Below are 20,875 nucleotides of genomic sequence, written 5' to 3' on the forward strand. Positions count from 1 at the left end.
TAAGAGGATTGCATGGAGCTCAAGCAATTAGAGAAATACTGGAACATCCATTAATTATGTTCAAAGATCGATGTAATTGAAATTTAGCTGAACTGTAGAACAGATCGATTATGATTCCTCTCTTGGATCTGGATCCCTTCAGATTAGCTGGACCCTATAGGTAAATATATATATGTATAGAGTTTATCTCTTTGAGTCGAGTACTTGGAGTTGATATATTCAGATAAGCGTGACCCTATAACTCTTTATCTGTAGTTTATCTATTTGAGTTTTGTATTATTCGTACTTGACTCATATATCAAATAATTTAGTTCAAAGATCATCCGTAGAGTAGATTGATAGGGATCTAGATAAATGTAGATATGTACATGAACAAAAATTGGAGTGCTGGATCTGGAACTTTCTAGTTGCATATTAAGTATATATATTCAGATCAGCCTTAGTTGAAAGAATTACGGAGATAGCAAGATCAATATGGTCTATAAATAAATAAAGCAGATCGAAACTGTTTTACCTATCCAATCTAAATGTCTCTAATGGCATTCCGATATGCAATGGGCATATAAGGAGCATTCCAACTCTATGTGAGAAAAGCATACACTCGTATATACATATGTACATGTATATACAATCTAAATTTCAATATATATATTTTTTAATCTGTTGTTTAACACTCAGTCTCTGTTTCTCACCTGCATTTTGAGCTGCGATTTTCGTCGACAGTTTTGCATATATTTCACATTAGCAAACTATTTACATTTGTTCCAATCTTTTGTTTGACATTGTTAGGGTATTGAGGGAATTTGTGTCGTTGACAGCAGCATCAGCAGCATCAGCAGCAGCAGATTTTTGCAGCCCATTGGCGTTGACTACTTTGCATTTTAATCGTTTTACTTAATTGTTGGATAGCCCCACCCTCCAGGGCAGCGTCCTGTACGACAACAACAATAACAACAAGAGCAGCTTATTGGGGGCGGACGTGCACAGGCATAATATCCAACCAGTAAGACGGAGGGCGAGAGAGAGAGGGAGAGAGGGAGAGGAAGCATAAACGTGGGCTGTAGCTATAGCAATAGGAATAGGGATAAGGATGGATGTTGGGGTAGTTGTAGGGGTTGGTGTAGGGGTGGTTGTTGTGTTTGCTGGCTGTCACATGGACCCTGTTCGCTTTATATGGCTCGAAAATGAATGGTTGAACTTAACATTAGAGACGCTGCACGTTCTGGTCAAACAAAAGGGCGGCTGCAGCTCCAAAAAATATAGACAATGGGGCGTATGAGCAACAACAACGATAGCGCAACTACAACAGGCCAAATAAATTGTAAACATGGGAGGAGGTACAACAACGTCAACAACAACAACAACGACAATAATAATAACAACAACAAGGAAAAAACAGAATTGAGCAAAATGAAGAGATTAGTGAAATGACCAACAGAACACGGCAGGCGATGAGACTAGCCCATCCACATGGTTAGGTTAGTTGAATGGGTTACAAGTAGTTAGGATCTGTCGGCGTGTGTGTGGGTCTGTCTGTGGCTCTGACTGTGTGTGTGTGTGTGTGTGCAGCGCCAACAGTAGCAGCAAAAGGCGAGAGGCGAAAGCAATGAAGACAAAACATTTAAGCGAAGCTCCTCTGATCGCTCACTCACACTCACACTCATCGCATGGCACATTCGGCTCCTGCTGCCTTTTGGCCCTTTCGGTTTGGTCCACTTCCCGTTGCTTTTTATGGCCATGTCAAACACTGCAAATCAGTTTAAACTAACAACTGCCATGGGATGGAATTGGGGATTCGATGGAGAGGGAGATGGGAATGGGAATAGGAATGGGAATGGGGGCAGCAGGTGGACGTCGCTGTCCCAACCGTGTGTGAGTGCCGTTTTTTTTTGGGCGTGTCAATGCCTTTGTCTGCAGTGGCGCAGCTGACGCCTTAAACAGGAGACGCGGCGGCATCTGAATTAGCTACACGTAAATGGAAATGGCTTGATTTGGCCTGCTTTCCCAAGCAAATTCAGGTTTTTTGTTCCTTGTTTGCTCTTGACTTATGAGTCAATTAAACTAAGCGAACGCCTGTATTACATATGTGGATGACATTGTAGAATCGCTTAGGGAGGCTGAAGGATGATTTAGCGAAATAAATTAGAAGGTAGTAGGACGGTGTTAAACGCTTCAAAAGTAGCTTTATTTAATATGAAACGTTGGCATTACGAAAAAAAATTAATTTTAGCCTATTGCTTTTAAATATTATTAATTTAAAAAAATATAATTTTGTCAATCTTTTTAATGTGTTCTATTAGACATTAGTCTTTGTTCATAATAATATTGGTTATAATACTAACTGCAGGAATAAATGCTATCGAAGCTATCGATATATCGATAAGCACTTTTTTCTTGCCCCACCTATTAGCTTTGTTAATCAAGGGCATATTGTAGTCCCCATAGATTTTTAGTCTTTCTTCCCCCATTCAAGTGCCTTGATCTGAGAACGTAATTCTTTATCTAGCTATAAGTCAGCGTTTTACCCTTAAGGCCTTCTATAGTCATGGCTTTCTATCGATAGATTTTCATTTTGCCCATTTATAGAATAGATACGTTAATCTTCTACCAAAGTTACGTTTGAGGCACTTCATTATAGCCTCATAGGTCAATGCCTATAAACGCCTGCTCCTAGCTATTTCTTTATACTTTTTCACGAAATGGAAATGAGTATATAGGATTTCTTCGCCCGTTCGCCAGTTATGATGGTTGAGGTGCTGTAGAGGTGAAATTTTAAATAAATAATCGGGTTAACAGTTTAAAGTCAATAAAATATGGAGGATATATCTAAGACGTGGCAAATTGGGTAAAACTTCCACAGTTTTTTGGATAGAAACTCCAACTTTAACAATTAAATTACAGCTAGCATTTGATTTGATGGGATTTTCACAAAAATAATATTTATATACCGATTGTAGGCGTGGCAAATCGGAAACTTGATCTGACAGTGTTTGCGTCCTGAATGAGTATTCTGCCATCGGTAACGCCCGACTGCAACGTACATGCTTGTCTCTATGTTTGATCGAATCATTTAGAAATGATTATACATATATGTATTTAATATATTTAATGATTTAAATACTAATATACACACAACAATTATAGCCAAAAGTTAGCAATTTCAATTATTTAATTTAAACAGTATGTAAATACTCACATCATCCTTTGCCTTTTTCTGCCCCTGCTTCTGTCGGTTTGCTCAATGAAATATTTATGCGGCAAATTGTAATCCTTGATAATATCCAAAGCTGATGAACTTAAATGCTGGAATTATTGCAAAATGATAGTTTTTGATAAATTAATTTTTGTAAATAATTTAGAAATTAATTTTAATACATACATTTACACCTTTACGAATTCATAAACTGTAAATCGCATTCAAACATATATACATATATACATATAGAAATATATATATATGTATGTATGTATTTCTGTATGCATATATTGTTCTGTTCTGTTGGTGTGTTAATTCGTTGGCTTGTTACAGTTAATTCTCTTCATTTGTTGTTTTCATTTGCTGAATTATTGAACAGGACACACACACTGACACTCACCCACACACATACATACACAGAGGCTGACATGACTGTGTGCTGTAAGTTCTTTCACTTACCTGTACGCGCACAATTAACCAATTAGCACCTTTACAGCTTTACCTTTGCACGTGTATATGTTGGCTCGTTATTTTATTTATTTATTTTTTTGCCTTTGCCTTTGCCTTTGCTTTTTTATGATTATTATTTTTTATTGCAGTTTGTTGTAATTGTTGTAAACGAAAATTTGTTTGCTCATAAAAATTTTAATTGCTCCAACACAAAACAATGAAAAAGCCAAAAACAAAAGAAACAGCAAAAACACAACAGCAACAACAACAAAATCACGAAAAAAATAAATAAAATATAAAAACGAAACTTTGAGTTGGGAAAATGAAAAATGTGTGAAAAGCGCGAGGGCCAATAAAAATAAATAAAAAACAAGAATATATAAATAAAAAAATAAATAAAAACGAAAACAAGCAGCCGAGGCCCGCAGATAAACTGCTAGGCAGCGAGTGCTATGAATGAAAAGCCTTTGCGAGCGAGCAGCCAGAAGGGCTGCAAATGGGGCTCGGGATAAGGATTGGAGCTCGGAGCTCGGGGCTTGACAAGCTCCACATAATGCTATGCAGGTAGCCGCAGCAGCAGCTAAAGTTAGAGACTGAGCTGAGCTGGCAGTTGGCGTGGTATATACATACATATATATATGTATGTACATATATATATTATCTACCTATCAGTCGGGCTGAGATGCAGCTGAGATCAATGTGGGCTTATTAAGAAGTCCAATTGAGGTTTCGATGCCATTTCGATGTGATTTGGATTTGCTTTGATATTGAAATCAATGCAATTCAATTTAAAATAATTTCCTGTTTTGATTGCAGATTAACTATTCATAGTCCTGGCCAGGCTGGGCCAGTCATGTGACATTCGAGCAAATCGCTCTGGCCTTAAAGAGCATAATCGAATTAGGTATTTATATGCTCTGACGGCGACTCTTGTATGCCTGTCTGTGCTGCTCGCTTGAATATTCTTTAGTGTTCTTAAGTGCACATTAAGTGGAAATTAATTAACTTTGTGAGCAGCCCTCGCTGCTGGCGGCGGCTCGTCCGCCTTTGTCTGCTGCGGTTTTTAATGTGTTTGCCCAGCAGCCGCACTCGTCGCACAAAATGCGTAAAAATCAACGGGCAAAATAAAGAAAATCATCATCATCATCAGCATAATAAAATACATAATTTTTTTTCCTTTTGACTTGCTTTCCGCTGCTGTTGCTCCAGTTGCTGTTGTTGTTGTTGTTGTTGTTATGGGCGTTTTCCTGTTCGAGAAAGTTTTTAATAGCAATGAAAATGCGTCGGAAAAGGCCGCAGAAAATATTTTGAAATTTATAAAGCCTCTCTTGCCTTAGAGATGGACGCGTGTCGGGACATAACTCGTGCCTCGTGTCCATAACTATCGCATGACATGTAAGATACATGATAATAATTTTAATTTTAAGTTACAAGTATCGGTGTTATATATAGGTTCCTTGAGTCAGGGAATAGAGAATGGGAAGTTTTGGACTAGGTTTGTCCATAGCAAATGCTGGCATCATATCAGATTTTTATACCCTGAACCCATTGAAAATGGGAAATCAGGGTATAATGGTTTTGTTGAAATGTATGTAACAGGCAGAAGGAGGCGTGGCAGACCCCACAAAGTATATATATTCTTGATCAGGGCGACGAGCTGAGTCGATTTGGCCCTGTCCGTCTGTCTGTCTGTCCGTCTGTCCGTCTGTCCGTCCGTCCGTCTGTCCGTCTGTCCGTATGTTTGAACGCGTCGATTTCCGAAGATATAAGAGCTAGAGACTTGAATTTTTTTTTAAAATGACCGTATATACAGCGCGGACGTCGAGTTTGCTTTTAAAATTCGATAAATCATCCCGTTATGTTTTTATCGAGTACAACCATTCAAGTTCAAATCAGATGCCACTATAGGTAATTGTGAATGACTTTTCTTTTTTTTAAATTTCTCAAATATTCAATATAATATGTAGATCATATTCTGAAAGTTTCATTAAATTCCGTTCAGTCAAAAATTAATAAAAAAGAATCAAATATTTGGCCAATTAACAAACGCACGTGCAGCAGCTACAACAGAAACATTCGTTGAATCACATCAGCTGTTAGTTTCGTTTAGTTTTGGTAGATGGCGCAGCAGCAGTGAATGTATTTGAGTTTTGCCAGCGCCACTAGCAGGAGTGGGGTGGCCTAGTGTGTTAGCTGCATGACGCTCGATCGAGAGGTCGCGGTTCGAATCCCGATCGATGCAATTGATGTTAATTTTTTTTAATTGTTTCAAAATATTTTTATATTTTCATAAATGAGTTTTCACCGAAATTGAAATTTTAACTATACTTTATGTGCGTTTTTAATAGTTTGGTTATTCTAGCAGATTCTTAGAGTCACATCAGCAGTTAGTTTCGTTTAGTTTTGGTAGATGGCGCTGCAGCAGTGAATTTATTTGAGTTTTGCCAGCGCTACTAGCAGGAGTGAGGTGGCCTAGTGTGTTAGCTGCATGACGCTCGATCGAGAAGTCGCGGTTCGAATCCCGATCGATGCAACTGATGTTAATTTTTTTGAATTGTTTCAAAATATTTTTATATTTTATTAAATGAGTTTGGTATTTTATTTATATTTTTAAATACATCGAAATTGAAATTTCAGCCATACTAAAGGGCATTTTTATTTGTTGGGTTCAGGGTAGTATCTAGTCGAGCACTCTCGACTAGAGTTTTCTTACTTGTTTATATATGGTATGCATGTAGAATATAAAAGACCGCATTCTTCCCTTGCGAAAGCCTCGCACTCATCCATAATTTAGAGCTAATATCTCACATTAAAAATATCGTTGCCACTCAAAATATTTTAGTTAAATTCTTCAAATAATAAAAAAAAAACTTTTTATTCATTTTAATTTTTTTTTTTTTTTTTAACATATCAATTGCATCTGGAAAGTATTCGATATATAATTTTTGTTCATCTCTTTCGAAAATAACTAAAATTTTCCTGAATGACTAAGATTTTTATCGTTTCAAAATTTGTTAGGATCGTAATCTGACTTAGTTTTCAATTTATTAATTTATATTCGATAATTTGGATTTTCCCCATAGTGGATTGGTGTTATATCGCATATAGGAGCTCTCTCGTCAATTATTTAAGTTAGAGGCTGGATTAATTAAAATAAATACACTTTTAGAGTAGAGTAGAGTTTTAGAGTAGAGGTTGATCATTTTTGATTATATAACATCAGCCTCCAATCGATAAAAATCGATGTTAGATACTCAGGACTTTAATCCCTTTTGCAATTTTGACAAAGAAAAAACAGAAAATTTAAGACAATACAAATATTATATTTATTATATAATTTGGCGATAACATGTTGTGAATGATGCATTCGATTTTCAAATAGCATAATATTTTTTATTTTGGAGACCTTAGAATTTTAAACGGGAAAGTCTCTAAAAAAAAAGGTTTTCTAGTTCTATCATTCACGATGTTTTACGATATTATATTATATAGTTACATGTGCATACACATCAATACATATAAATCTGCCTGAGTAGGTCATATTGGTGTATGCTTAAGAATCTATTTCGTGCTGACTTGAGCGTATTTTGTGGCGCTCAAGAAATCACGATAAGCCTCAGCCCTCTCTTTGCACTGTATCCCACAGTTTACATGTCTGTGTGTGTGTGTGTGTGCATGGCAACATTTTAAATAATAAGCATAATGTGTATTTTACTTGTTCCTGCAAAATGCAAACACAAATGCGAAACAGCCCCAGGAGTACAAAAAAAAAGGGGGAAAAGAATGCAAAGAACCGCAAGAGCCGACTCCTTTGAAAGCCAAGCGCTGCTACTGAGTTAACGGCATCGTTAGGCCACAGTAAATTCTGGCCAAATCAAATTTAAAGCCAACTTTTAATATGCCACGCTCGTCTTTTGTGTAGGGTATTTGTGCGTCGTATGGACTGAGTCTGTAAGGGTCTTGTTATTATTGCGGTTATTGTTATTGTTACTTTTGTAGTTGTAGCTGCTGTCGATGTTGTTGTTGTTGTTGTTATTGTTGTTGTTGTCGGTGGCTGCGTGTTAAGTGGCTCGTCCTTACGCCGCGGCTCGTCCCAACAGCCTTCTCGTGGGAGACAGCGGCAACTGCGCTTCCTTTGGGGAGCTGTCAGCCATGCGTTCATCTACATGCACATGTGTGTGTGTGTGTGTGTGTGTGTGTGTGTGTGTGTGTGCGTGTGTGTGTGTGTGGCTTTCAACCAATTGCGCTGTCAGTCGATGCGGTTCGCCAGCTGGCAGGAGTCACTGTGTGTGTTGCGCCACCACAATGTGGCACAATTGAAACTGAGGCTTTTCCTACTTCAAGTGCGACTTGAATGGCGACTTCAATTGCTGCCCGGCACCCGAGCCATGTTTTAATAGCTCGCAACAAAGTTCCACTCACTTGCTGGCTGCCAATGGCCATTCGACTTTGTTGCCACTATCTAAATGCTCGGCTAAACACACACACACACACACACACACACACACACTCACTCTCACACACACACTACTTGATTTCAATGCCTGCAGCAAACAAAAAAAGCCGCACACTAAAAAATGGCAACTAATTGAGTTTGGCCAAAAAGTGTTGCGTGCTTTTCAGCGTCGGCACCACAAAAACTCAACAGACTCCATGAATGTGTATGTGTGTGTGTGTGTGTGTGTGTGCGTCAGTGTGTGCGTGTTGGGGGCGTAACCACGCATTTGATTTACAAGCCAACGTTTTATTTTCAAAAGACGTCGCTGGGGAGCTGCTGCTGCTGCTGCTGCTGCTGCTGCGCCCCAAACGTTGGTTATACGCTGCGTATGCGCAACATTGAAATTGAAAAATAAAAACGCCAAGGCGAAATAACAAACAATACATATTACAATTACACTCGTTGGCTGCTGCTTGTCTGCAGCAGACATCTGACAATCTATATAAATGTATATAAAGCTATACATATATATAACTGTATATAAATGTGCGTTATATACATTGAGAATAATTCGTTTTGGGTGCTACGAAATGTAAAAAGGGCAATTTAAGAAAGATTTCAATTTTCATTGAAAAGACTTGCAGGAAGCTACGCACACACACACACACACACACACATACACATTTGTGCATGCTATATTTATATAAATTTGCATAATATTTGTATATCGATATCAGGTGTAAAGCTCTAGCTCTAGCTAATATGGTAGAGACTCAGCCATATACCGTTGTCTGCCTTTGTCAGGCATTTCAATTCGATGTCATGAGAGACAACATTTAGAGCTCGATTGGGCTTAGGCGGACGGCGGACGGCGGGCAATTATACGCGCTGAGGCCCTAGCTGGGGCATATGCAAAGCGAGTCTTTGGGAGTCTCAAGATTAGACTAGGCTTAGGATTAGAGAACCGAGAGCCGAGCCGAGCAACCGGGTGACTTTTCATTGCTCCAACTGGCTATAAGCAAATCGCCAAGCCGCAGGCACAGCGGGCGGTAGGCTGGCAGGCGGCAGTTGTTGTTGTTGTTGTTGTTGGCGGCTAAGAGCGAACAATGCGCTGCCGTTTGGCAGCATTAATCGAAAGCGAATGCTAAATCTGCTCGGATTTGTATCGGGACACGGGCCAGGAAGGAAGGCAGCAAGGCTGGATGGCTGGATGGCAGGAAGGAAGGAAGCACTGCAGACCCGAGCGGCGGCTTGTATTTTAGCCGAAATCAACAAACGGCAAACGAGGTCAACAACAACTGGAATGTGAGTCCTAGCCAAAAAGATGGCAACCGCAACGAGCTGCCCTCGCCCCAGGCCACTAGCCACAGGTAGCACGGCCAGCCAGTGAAATCCGAGGAAGGCGGGCGGCTGCTTTTAAAGGAAGTCGAATGATTTATTTGCCTAAACAATTGATATGACCAGAAACTTGTTACCAAGCGTATGGCATGGGGCGAGGGGCGAGGGAGATGGAGGCATGGGGCGTGTCGGCGCCTTCTTGAACTCTTTGAGGCCGCCAAGGAGAAGCCGTGAATGCTACGAGATGAAGACGAAATATGTAAATAGGATTTATGGCAAACTTTTAACAGGATTTTAGCACACAATACACGCAGCAGGCGGCAGGAGCTCGCTCGTCCAGGATGCGAGTGTACAAACAGTTGAAAACATATTTATCCAAGTGAGTGGATTTCAAACTCACTCCCTGTGTGTGTGTGAGCTGTTGTGTGTGTGTGTTTGTGCATGGCGCCGTTAAGCCCAAGCGAATGTAAATCTCACATCTTGCCTTGGTGACGAGCCGCAGAGTCGGAGATTGCAAAAGCAAAACTTTCGATACAGCATTGTTGTTTTCGGATACTCGAAGGCATCTTGAATCAGTATAACTGAAATTGACTTGCTGCCGAGTGCTGAGTGCCATAACTCGTTGGCTCAGTGTCGCTCGGCTGGAGCGTGGAACATGTGTTCACTTGCCTGACTCGCTCAGCTCCAGCTGCAGACAGCCGAACACATGTTCAGCCTAATGACACATGCCACATTGAGTGAGCTGCGCCTCCGTCAATGGGTCAACACTCTCCGGGGCAGCGCTAACAGCAGCCAAAGGGGATAACCAAATGTGATTAATTAAAATAATATTGAACCTTTGCAGGTCGTCTTCTCCTAGGGTTTATATTGTGTGCCCCGCATTGTAGGGTATATTTATGCTGAGTGCGCCTGGGGCTCGACTCGGCTGTCTCGTCTCCGTCTTGCCGTAGACAAAGTTTGGCCCGTCTACGCATTATTTTTGAGGCTGTCTGTCAGGGCTTGACTGCTCGGCTGGTTGCCCTGGCCCAGGCTATATACCTTCCTTCAAATGTCTTACAGTTTGTCTTTCGGTTTGTCATGTGCAAATTAAGCCGTTGTTTCCAACACGCGACTCTGCCTTCCCTCTCTCTCTCTCTCTCTCTCACTCTCTCTCTCTCTCTCTCTCTCTCCTCCCATCTCTCTCGACAGCTACTACGCAGTTTTTGTTGCTGCTAGCTGTTGGCTGTTGGCATTCTGAAAGCAGCTCCTGCCATTGCCAAGTGTCGTCTCTGGCGGTATTTACGCTTTCAATAATTCATGCTTAAAGGATAATCAGGATATGCTTGTATGTAAATTTTGATAATGCCATTTGGCTGCCTGGCTGGCTGGCTGGAGGCAGGCAGTATGCTTAGCCTGTCTTTGGCTGTTTGTCGATATCTCCATACCTCTCCCCTCCTCTCTTTCCCTCCCTCTCTCTTTCTCCCTCTCTCTCTCTCACGCTATCTATCTCCGCTTGCTGTTATTTACTGCTGCTGGCATGTGAACCACATACGCATTAAAGTGATTCTCAGGCTGGCACTTTCACACCTCTTCGCTCGGCCCATTCCAATTGCCGAGCCACGTCCGATGCGTTAGCTTCTTCTGTTCATGTTCATGTGATTTGCAAATCGAGGCTGAGTCGTCGTCGTCGTCGTCGTCGCCGGAGACGACTAAGCACCGCAGTTAGTCATTCCAGTTATTTACTCATTCATTTCATGCATTTATTCAGCAACGTCTCCCCCCCCCCTTCCTCCCTTCTTCCCCGCCCACTCCATGCTCGCCCTTTCGGCAGGTGCAACTCATTTGCTGTGTTAGGCGTTTTTCTTTAGCCATTTCGCTTGAATTTTTAAACATCTATCCGCCAATTGCTTGGGGAGCTGTCAGCGCCATCAATGAAATATGGGACGCTGTCTCCTGTGGCCCGCCCAACTGCTACTCCATCGCTCCCAGCCTCTGCCCAGCCGACCTTCCCCAGTGACTCGCACAGTTCGCCGTTGGCATATGGTTGCTTTAAATTGCTTTCAATCTCAGCAACTTTGCGGTTATTCAAACAGTGACCCACTGAACGGCAGCTGGCGGGTGGGGGGTTGGCGGGGTGGAGGACGACCTTACCCACTAAATGCTTGCTGCGCCAAACTTCAGCTGACCAACAAAATTTGCATTCGCACGTCCAACAGCAGCAATTCGAGCTGTACAGCTGCAGATACATATAGATATTAGATATAGGTATATATCGTATCACGAATATAATATAACGCAATAAGGTAGTCTCAGCGTAGTCTCTGCCTGTCAACATAGCGTCTTATTGTTGGAGTAGTGCTGGAATTATTACTCGAGTTGACTCAGTGTACGAGAGTGAGACAAATATATAGCTGCTGCTGAACGTGGTCTCAAATGTTGCTGAGAGCGAATGAGATGGCAGGTAGGCCTCCTGTCGAAGAGATCAGAGTAGTAGCGACTAGCATTGAGAGAGAGAGAGAGAGAGAGAGAGGGACATATATATAGAGAGAGATAGCTAGATATATACTCATATATATTGAGAAAGAGAGAGAAAGCAAGTGTAAAACCGAAATTCCTTATAGAGCTTAGCGATATATGCCTACATATACAGAGAGTGATCGATATCCAACGATTATCAATTCATTATTGTAGCTAATTGTGTAGAAGTCTGTAGAGTATTTAGCTCTACTGAGTCTACTGAGTGGGGCAGTATGCATATCAGTAATAATTTATTAAAAATTTAATTCTAAGCCTATCCATAGTATTTAAGAATCCGTTGATTCCCCGACGATCCAGAGAATTATACAACACTTTTTAAATCCATTTATATTTTTTTAAATTTCAATTGTCATTACATGTTTTAGTTGCATTGTTGCTTCGTAATTTGTATGTTATTTGTATTGATATTATTTATATTTATACTACTTTAAATCGATATATACTTCAAGTGCTTAAAACTTAACTTAACTTGCTTTGAAGTATTTGAAAATTAGAACTAATAAAAATATTATAAATATACAAAATTTAGGAAACTATTGAATCTTAATGATTGAACTTGACCCGTCAAAAAATCATTGAATTTATAATTCTCGGCCTTCACGCATCGCATTGGGAAATCAGAAATCCTTTCAAACGGCACACTAGCCTCGTAATACCCTATTCAAGCAGGCTGATTTATAGTAAAGGGTATACACACACTCGCACACTCACACTCACGCACATCACAAGTGGCAAATGTTGGAAATCGTGCGTCAGGTGTGGGCGTGGCCTTTGGCATATGCAAAGTTTTCGTGCGAAATGTGTTGCGAAATTCAATTTACTTTGGGATTTTTTTCTGTATTTTTTTATTTTTGTATATTTTTTTTGTATTTTGGTATTTGATATTTACTTGGTCAGCTAACGGCACTGAGCTAGCTCACCGTGCAGTTGGCTGACATGAACAGGTGCCTCACCTCGTATATCACTCACTCCCAAAGCAGCTGGCATGAGCACTTCGCTCTTCGCTTTCCGCTTTCCCCGCTCCCCCTTGGAGCCCTCCTTGGATTCACAACATATGTTTGGAGTTTTTTGGGTTGACCTGCGACCTTATCGCGTTTATTTCTTTTTCTCTCTTTTTTATCGATCAAATGTCATTTTGCAAACTGGTTTCGTTATTTTATAAATTCAACATTTTGTAGTCAGGAATCCGTTTCGTTTGCATCGAATTGAAATAATTGTGGCTGGACTAAAGAGATATATGTTTTTGTAGCATATGACACGCAATTATATTAGCTTGTCTACATACATATATAGAGATTTTATAATTTGTAAATGTATATTTTAATTGTATCGCATACCCTGCATACGCCCCCAATGTGGGTATATCACGCGTGTGTGTGCCGGATATCACTTTATCTTCATTAATTTGCATTCATTTGCATGTCGAATACTCATTCAATATTTGAGAAAAATACGGGCATATTTGCTGCTGTGTAACATCAAAAAACCAGCTCAAATTTGTTAAAAGTTCATGATGGAATATATTATATTGATATATATAATTATAATTGTTTATTTATTTATTTTATTATTTATTTAATTAATTATTTAATTAATTATTTATTTATCTATTTTATTTTATTTTATTTTTTTTTTTATTTTATTTTATTTTATATTATTGATTTATTTAATTACTTATTTATTTATTTATTTATTTATTTTTTATTTATTTATTTATCTATCTATTCATTTATTTATTTAGACGTCATTCATCACTCACTCTCATTTCGAATAATTCATCTGAAATGAATCATAGAATAAAAGTAATATGAAAAGACATTACAATAGAACAATAACAGTTTGTGATACTATCTGCAGGCTTCTTCTTCTTCCCTTATGGCATTTTATATACTTACATATGACCTGGCAAATTATGCAAATGGTTTCCTGGGTCTTTGCTGACTGACTTTCAGGCATAATATTCATTTATAGATGAATCAAATTCACTACGGTCATAGAGTTTTCAATGCTCACGTTGAGTTCACTTGAATTCAATAAGACTTTAAACAATTTTACTTTTAGCTGTGAATTGATGATAATTGAATTGATGACCAGGCTTAAATTGCAAATTAATGATTAAGCTTCAATTTCATAAGTATTTTTATAGTCACAAGACATATATGTTTGCACAGCTAAATATGATCAATAACTTAAATATAGTTACTGTAATATTATATATTTTTATATAGATTACATATTTATAAAACAAAAAAAAAAAAAACAATGTAGGATTCCAACTCAAAGTTTGGTAGTCACACTTAGTAAATGTAACTAAGAAATATGTTAACATAAAAAACTGCTTAAGTAGGGTATTGGCTAGTCGGGCATACCCACGAGCTTAGCGCATTTAAATATTTCTCTTGACCAATATTGTCTTGAATAATTATTGATAATTTAAAGTTTTAATGTTTGAGCTCTTAAACTTTCAAAATAGTTTTCGGGCGAAAATCGTTTAGGTTTATGAATGATTTAAATTGAGAATCGAATAAATAAAATGTTCGAAGCATGCTTAGCTAACTGTGTGTGTGTGTGTGTGTGTTATAGCATGGTGGATGAAAGTTTACGAAGACCATTTACTGTGGATTTAAGAAACTTTACATAAATGTTAACGCACACACACACACAAGGCAAGAAGCAAACAAACACAGATACACATAGATATTTACACACATTGAGACACTCACACATACGTGTAGATACGCTCCAGCTGCGAACTATTGAAGATAGTTTCACGAATAACTTTATTGCTTATTAAACGAATATTATAAAAGCATCCGCCAAACTAGAAGATATATGTATGTATGTGTGAATGTATGTATGTATATATGTATGTATGTATGTATGTACATATGTATGTATGTACATATGTATGTATGTATATAAATGAAATAAATAGTTTGTTGTAGTTGCCTGCCCAAGAACAGACGAACAATATACATGTATGTATGTATGTATGCACGTATGTATATATGCATGAGTGCATGCATGTAAAACAACTCGTAAGACGATCTGAACAGAGTTCTTCTCACGTCTTTTACGAGGAGGACACGTCCTAAGGTGCAGCACTTAAAAATTTATACACGAAAGTTTATTTATTTATATTTCGTTTTCTTGTTTTTCGTTTTTGGCTTTGACCCGATCAAGTTTAAAGCCAGTTCGGAAATAGCTTTATGAAGATTGCTTTGGCAGCAGCGAAGTCAAATTTGATTCTCGTCGTTGGCCGAAACGAGAAAAGTTTAGCTTAATTTGATGCGAAATGTGATTAATAAAATATGTGAGTTATGTGATTTAGCCTTGATTGCAATATGAATTATTGCTCAGGATGAATACGTTCTTGTTACTGTGTTTCTGATCAAAAATATAAAATATATATATATATATATATATATATATGACTGATAGGGCTTTTTATCATTCACCTCGATTGAAGCAATTCAGCTTGTTCCAAATATCTGATTTCCTAAACACCTTCCAGAGATCGTGATTAGGTCAGCTAGGAATTCCGTTAAGCAACGGTTATACCGTATCAGTTTAACTAATTGAACCCTTTAGCCTACACTGGGCAAGTGAGCATAATCAGGTCGAAAAGAACGGTAGATCACGACAGATAGATCATTTTGTGTAATTTATGAGATCTGATTTGAGTATTCCTTGTCCGCCTTATATATGGAATAATAATGTTTGGAATATACATAATTTCTTATATATTCAACTCTGTATATAGATACACACACACAAAGCTTTTCCTAAAGATTCAGCCAGCTGAAGAAGTATAAAACTCAAATCTTTACCAACTCTAAAAGCAGTGCTTGATATACATATATTATATACATATATAAACTTATTTCTAGTGCACAACTATTTGTCGTCTTCCCATATATTCGATTGTTTTGATGTTGGGGCTGGTCGTAAATTCCTCAATGTCCTCTTGCAAGGGCGTCAACAGAATTGATCAATCAATCAATCATTTCTATAGCATGCAACAAAGTTAAGTTCACACTAAAGGTAGCTGAACAGTTTAATAATAAAGTTAATTAAAGTTAATAAAGCATACAAATTTGTACAAGAAGTTCCAATTCTCCACTTGGGTAAAGCATGACAAATTTTATTGAGCGGTTTGGCACCTGGCTTACAAAATCTTAACAGGATGGCAGCACCATTTCAAGAAGAGGACAGTGATCAAAGGAAGTTTAGATTGGGGTTGTTTAAGTTGAATCAATACTCGTTCATTCTATTAGCACCCTATTAATTATACACAACTACATACTTACATAATAATTGCTGCATATATAGTCGTACATCTGACACCAGTCATATCCTTGGCCTTGGTTATAAATTGGAACTTCCCACTTACACACACACACATACAGGCATGCTCACTTGAGATTTATAGTAGAGCACTCCTTTCACATGTAGCACAATTACAATTCTCAAGCTGTTATAGCTTAACAAGCATAGGACGACTGAAGTTAATAGAAATTAAGGACATGGTGTTTGAGTCACAGTCTGAGTCACGGTCTGGGTCACAGTTCGAATTATACTATCAACCGATCTATCGATCTAAACAACTTGGTACTCTACCAATACCGTAAAATAAAATCATCTTGTGTATATATATATATATATTTTTTTTTTCGATGAGGATTCATTTAAGAGACTTTAATATACTATTATAAGTTTCTATTTTATTTTATTTATTTATTTTTAAATAATTTGTTCTTTATTTACCTTGAACATAAAAAAAATCATATAAATATACATTTACTTTTAACAGGGGATAGCTATGGCTTTTCAACTGAGATAATATATATTTATGTTTATCATATCACAAATACTGATTCTCCTTTCTCATCAAACTGGAAGCCACCAAAGCCAAATACCAAGTACCAAGTACTTTAATAAAAAGTTTCAAGCGAAAAATATGCTGCACTTTCTTGCTCTTTCTCTTCTGTTTCTCCGTTTTCTTTTTTTTTTTTTTTCATTTATTCTTACTGCCTGCACTTCAACAAACAAATTTGCAGCATCAAATGGCAGCTTAAGAGTATTTGTGCTGCTGCAACATGGCCTTTGTCTGTGTGTGTGTGTGTGTGGCATGGCTGCAACTAGCAACGTTGTTGCCGCATTTTATGCGACAATAATTAAAATAGTTTCTGCCTATCGTCACATTACGCATACGCAACGTTGTCGCCCATGTCGCTCATGTATGTAATTCATAATGCGACAGCAACTTCCGCTTGCTGCTGTCGTTGTTGTTGTTGTTGTTGTTGCCGCTGCTGCTGCTGGTGGCTGTCTACCTGGCACTTATGAATATTTGTAGCGCTCCTCTTCAGCAGCGCAGCTCTGCGCTCGCTTTGTGCCAGCTAAAAGCGCGCAATTTGCATAGTTGTAAGTTGTGTGTCGCTCGCCGTGTTGTCTGTCATAAGTTTGCGGGCTTATGGTCTGAAGCATTGGGGCATTCGGGCGCATGTTTTATGCATGCGTTGACATCGTTCGCAAATGACTTGAACCCGTTCTGCAAGCGAGGGGCCACAGCCGAGGCGTGGGAGTGGGAGGGCCGCCTGAAGCGGGACTCTCTGGATGCAGCTGCTCGGGTCGGGCCCGGCCCGTCATCAATCAAAAATAATTACTCTTCGGTGCCCAAGAGCTTAGCCTACTTATTTACTGTAAGTCACTTTTGCCAGCCTATTGACGGGCAATAAAACCAAAACCAAACCCAAAACCAAAACCGAAACCAAAACCGAAACCTTAAGCCAAGCCCGAACCCGAACCCGAACCCAAACTCGAACCCAATTCGCAGCCATTCACAACTGACTGCCTGCCATATTGTTAAGCGTCCAATTAGCCAAGCAGTCGACTTTCACGCCTCCATCGCCCCTCCCGGCCCCCCTCTCTCACCCTCTCTCACCCTCTCTCACCCTCTCTCACTCTCTCTCACTCTCTCTCTTTGCCATGTCAGTTGGAAGGTGTCCTTGAGCACTTGGCAGCAGCTGTGCGCTCAGCGTGTCCTTGCAGCAGCAGAAATCAATCACGGTGCCACTGCCACGCCAACCAGCCCAGGCTCTCGTCTCACGACTCACAGACTGCGCATTTTTCAAAAGTTGTAAATTGTAAGATGCAACTCGTGTAACAGCATAAAGCACGGCATCCCACCTACCGCCCTCTGCCAGTAATCGTTTTGCCTCGAGATGCTTATTAATAATTGCGCTTCGAACAATCGAGGCCTGAGCCCCAATGCGCCTCGATGCAGGTGCAATTGATTGCAATTATTTCGAAGTACTTTCCATCGACATTAGCGCATATTGGGAGCACCCTGGCGAGTTATTTCTATTCGTGTGAGACTCGATATTTTTACACCCTGAGCCCATAGAAAATGGAAAGACTTAGCCCTCTTCAATGTCTGTCTGTCCGTCCATGTGTTTGAACGCCTCAATCTCAGAAGATATAAGAGCTAGAGACTTGAAATTTTGTTTGAAAGGCTCATATATGCTGCGCACATATCGAGTGTGTTTCCTAAAATCAATAGCTACTTCCGTTATTTTGCTATCGGCATGGGACAAGCTATCGGTAATAAATGATAAGCTCCTTCTTATGTAATACAGAAACAAATATTTACAATTTCCAGTCTCCACCTTTTGTGACCATCCCCAAAATTCTTATGTTAGAGTCTATCCAAAAGGTCTTAGAGTGCATTTCAATTTAATTGTAGAGAAGGGGAAAGGCAGGTCTGTTCAGGCTGACAGTAACTTTACAAGTGATGTATTTCTTCTACAAGTGTCTATCTGCATAGTTGCTTATATTTAAATATATGAGTACTCTACATGTAATGTAGTCTATGTGTTGTATATAGAGATGGATTCTTAGAAACATAAGGCTCTTGAGTGAGCCGAGTTAGCGATGACAATGCTTAGACTCTGGGGGAATGTAGAGGGTAACGGTGTTGGTTGGTAATCGTGCACCATCCACATTTAATCCTCTCTCAGGGGATTCGGGGTATAAAAACAAAAAGGGAATGCACCGTACTTATTTGTTTGTATTTATGTATTGTGAACTTGATATATTTGTCCACTTTATTTATTTTAAATAAACATACAAAAGTTATTGATGATTCGTGTATTCAATATTTATGTTTTGTTCGCATTTGATTATTTTATTTTTCTCATTTGATTACATTGTTTTGAGTTTTAAAATTTTTTATTTTTATTTTTTTTATTTTGAATTTCAAATTCAATTTGTCGCAGCGTGCACAGGACGCGAGAGCTTAAAATAATGAAAATAAATACAATTATAAGACACACGAAAAAAATGAAATAAAGGGAATTAAGCGCTGTGGCATTTGCCAGTGCCAGTGCAGTGTCCTGGCTGTGCCTCGCCAGGATCGGGCACGTAGCCAGTGCGCGGCACCAAAGCCCACCCACACCCAAGCCCAATTGAAAGCAGAAAAACAAAAACCAAAAACAAACAAGTAAGAACGCTCTAGTCAAGACTGCTCGACTACGAGATCCCCTGAACCCTTCGAGCAATAGCTATTTCAATAATTTTTCGCGTCCTTCTTTCTTTTACAAATATGTGGGTGATGGGTGGATATAGGGGTGGGGGGAAATTTTTAACAAAAACCGAAATTGTATAAAATGCATATAAGTATACATTTGAAATTTGGAAACTTCATCTTTAAAGGTGTAAGAGATATAATTTTATAACTGAACTGGACAGACGGACGGACGGACGGACAGACAGACGGACTGGGCCAAATCGACTCAGCTCGTCGCGCTGATCAAGAATATATACACTTTAAGGGGTCTGCCACGCCTCCTTCTGCTTGTTACATACTTTTCACAAAACCATTATACCCTGATTTCCCATTTTCAATGGGATGGGATTTTATACCCTGATAAAAAGAAGCTCAACTGAAGTGCGACCCCTGGCAATCAGGACGTCAGCCAAAGTTGAAGACAGTTTTTAAATAATTTAACGCCGCAGCAGGAGGCGCGAGGCGGGAGGCGCGCGGCACTGAGTGACTTTTGATGGGGCACGTAGGGCGCGTGGGTGGACCTGGTCAACGGCAGTTGGCAAGAGATAAGGAGGTGTTGTCGCATCTCCCCTCGCCTCATTGAGGCTGCCGCATTGCCCGCCTTATCAGCAAATTGCAACGCCAAGCGGCATTTAAAGTTTGCAACTAGTTCGCACGCATTTCGGCTGCCATGGGCTGCCTGCGGGCCACGCCCACGTCGAGGCTTTCAACTTGGCTGGGAAATTCAATTTCCTAAGTGTTGCCAGTGCCGTCGGCCATTGGCTAATGCTAATGCAGTCGCTGGGTCCCCCTGCCGGCTGTTGTGCCCGCACCTGTTGTTGTTCTTTTTGTTGTTGTTGTTGTCCCCCTGTCCGCCTCTGTCGCCGCACGTTGCAAGTGGTGACGGCTTTAGTTCGTGCAACACTAAGCTCTGACGGACTGTTCGCTGCTTGAGCAAACTTTGTGCCATCCGGATGCATACACCAAAGGCGCCAAGTCCGGCTAAACTAAAACAAAGCATAGGTAAAAGACAAGAGCATGCGGCGCCACATTGCGGTGGCTGAGGCCCTAAGTAGTGGGCGTGGCTGACAACTACAAGCCGTATTGCCTGCCGCACGACCATACGCTACGGCCACGGCTACGGCTACGGTTACGGCCGCGGCTACGGCTACGGCCACGGCTGAGCCGCAGCTCAACTGCTGTTGCATTGTTTTGCGGCTGTGATTTTCCGCGAAACTTTCGCGAGTTCCGTTTGTCTTTTGGCGACATTATTTGCACAAATTTCTCCTTAGTCTCCTTAGTCAGAGTCTTTCCATAATAGTCTACACAATAAGATTTACATTTTCATATATACACATATACCTGTACCCATAGAGAGGCGTGGCAGACA

General features: G+C 39.7%; 1 protein-coding gene across 9 annotated transcripts in view; it reads left to right on the plus strand.

Annotated features, from left to right (window-relative positions):
• Positions 1–20,875, plus strand: part of nAChRalpha3 (nicotinic Acetylcholine Receptor alpha3) — a 128,525-nt gene that overhangs the window by 4,613 nt on the left and 103,037 nt on the right. The gene's annotated exons all lie outside the window — the stretch shown is intronic.

Source organism: Drosophila arizonae, chromosome X, assembly GCF_054131065.1.
Source record: "Drosophila arizonae isolate 15081-1271.41 chromosome X, UAZ_ARI_1.0, whole genome shotgun sequence".
NCBI classification, from domain to species: Eukaryota; Metazoa; Arthropoda; class Insecta; order Diptera; family Drosophilidae; genus Drosophila; species Drosophila arizonae.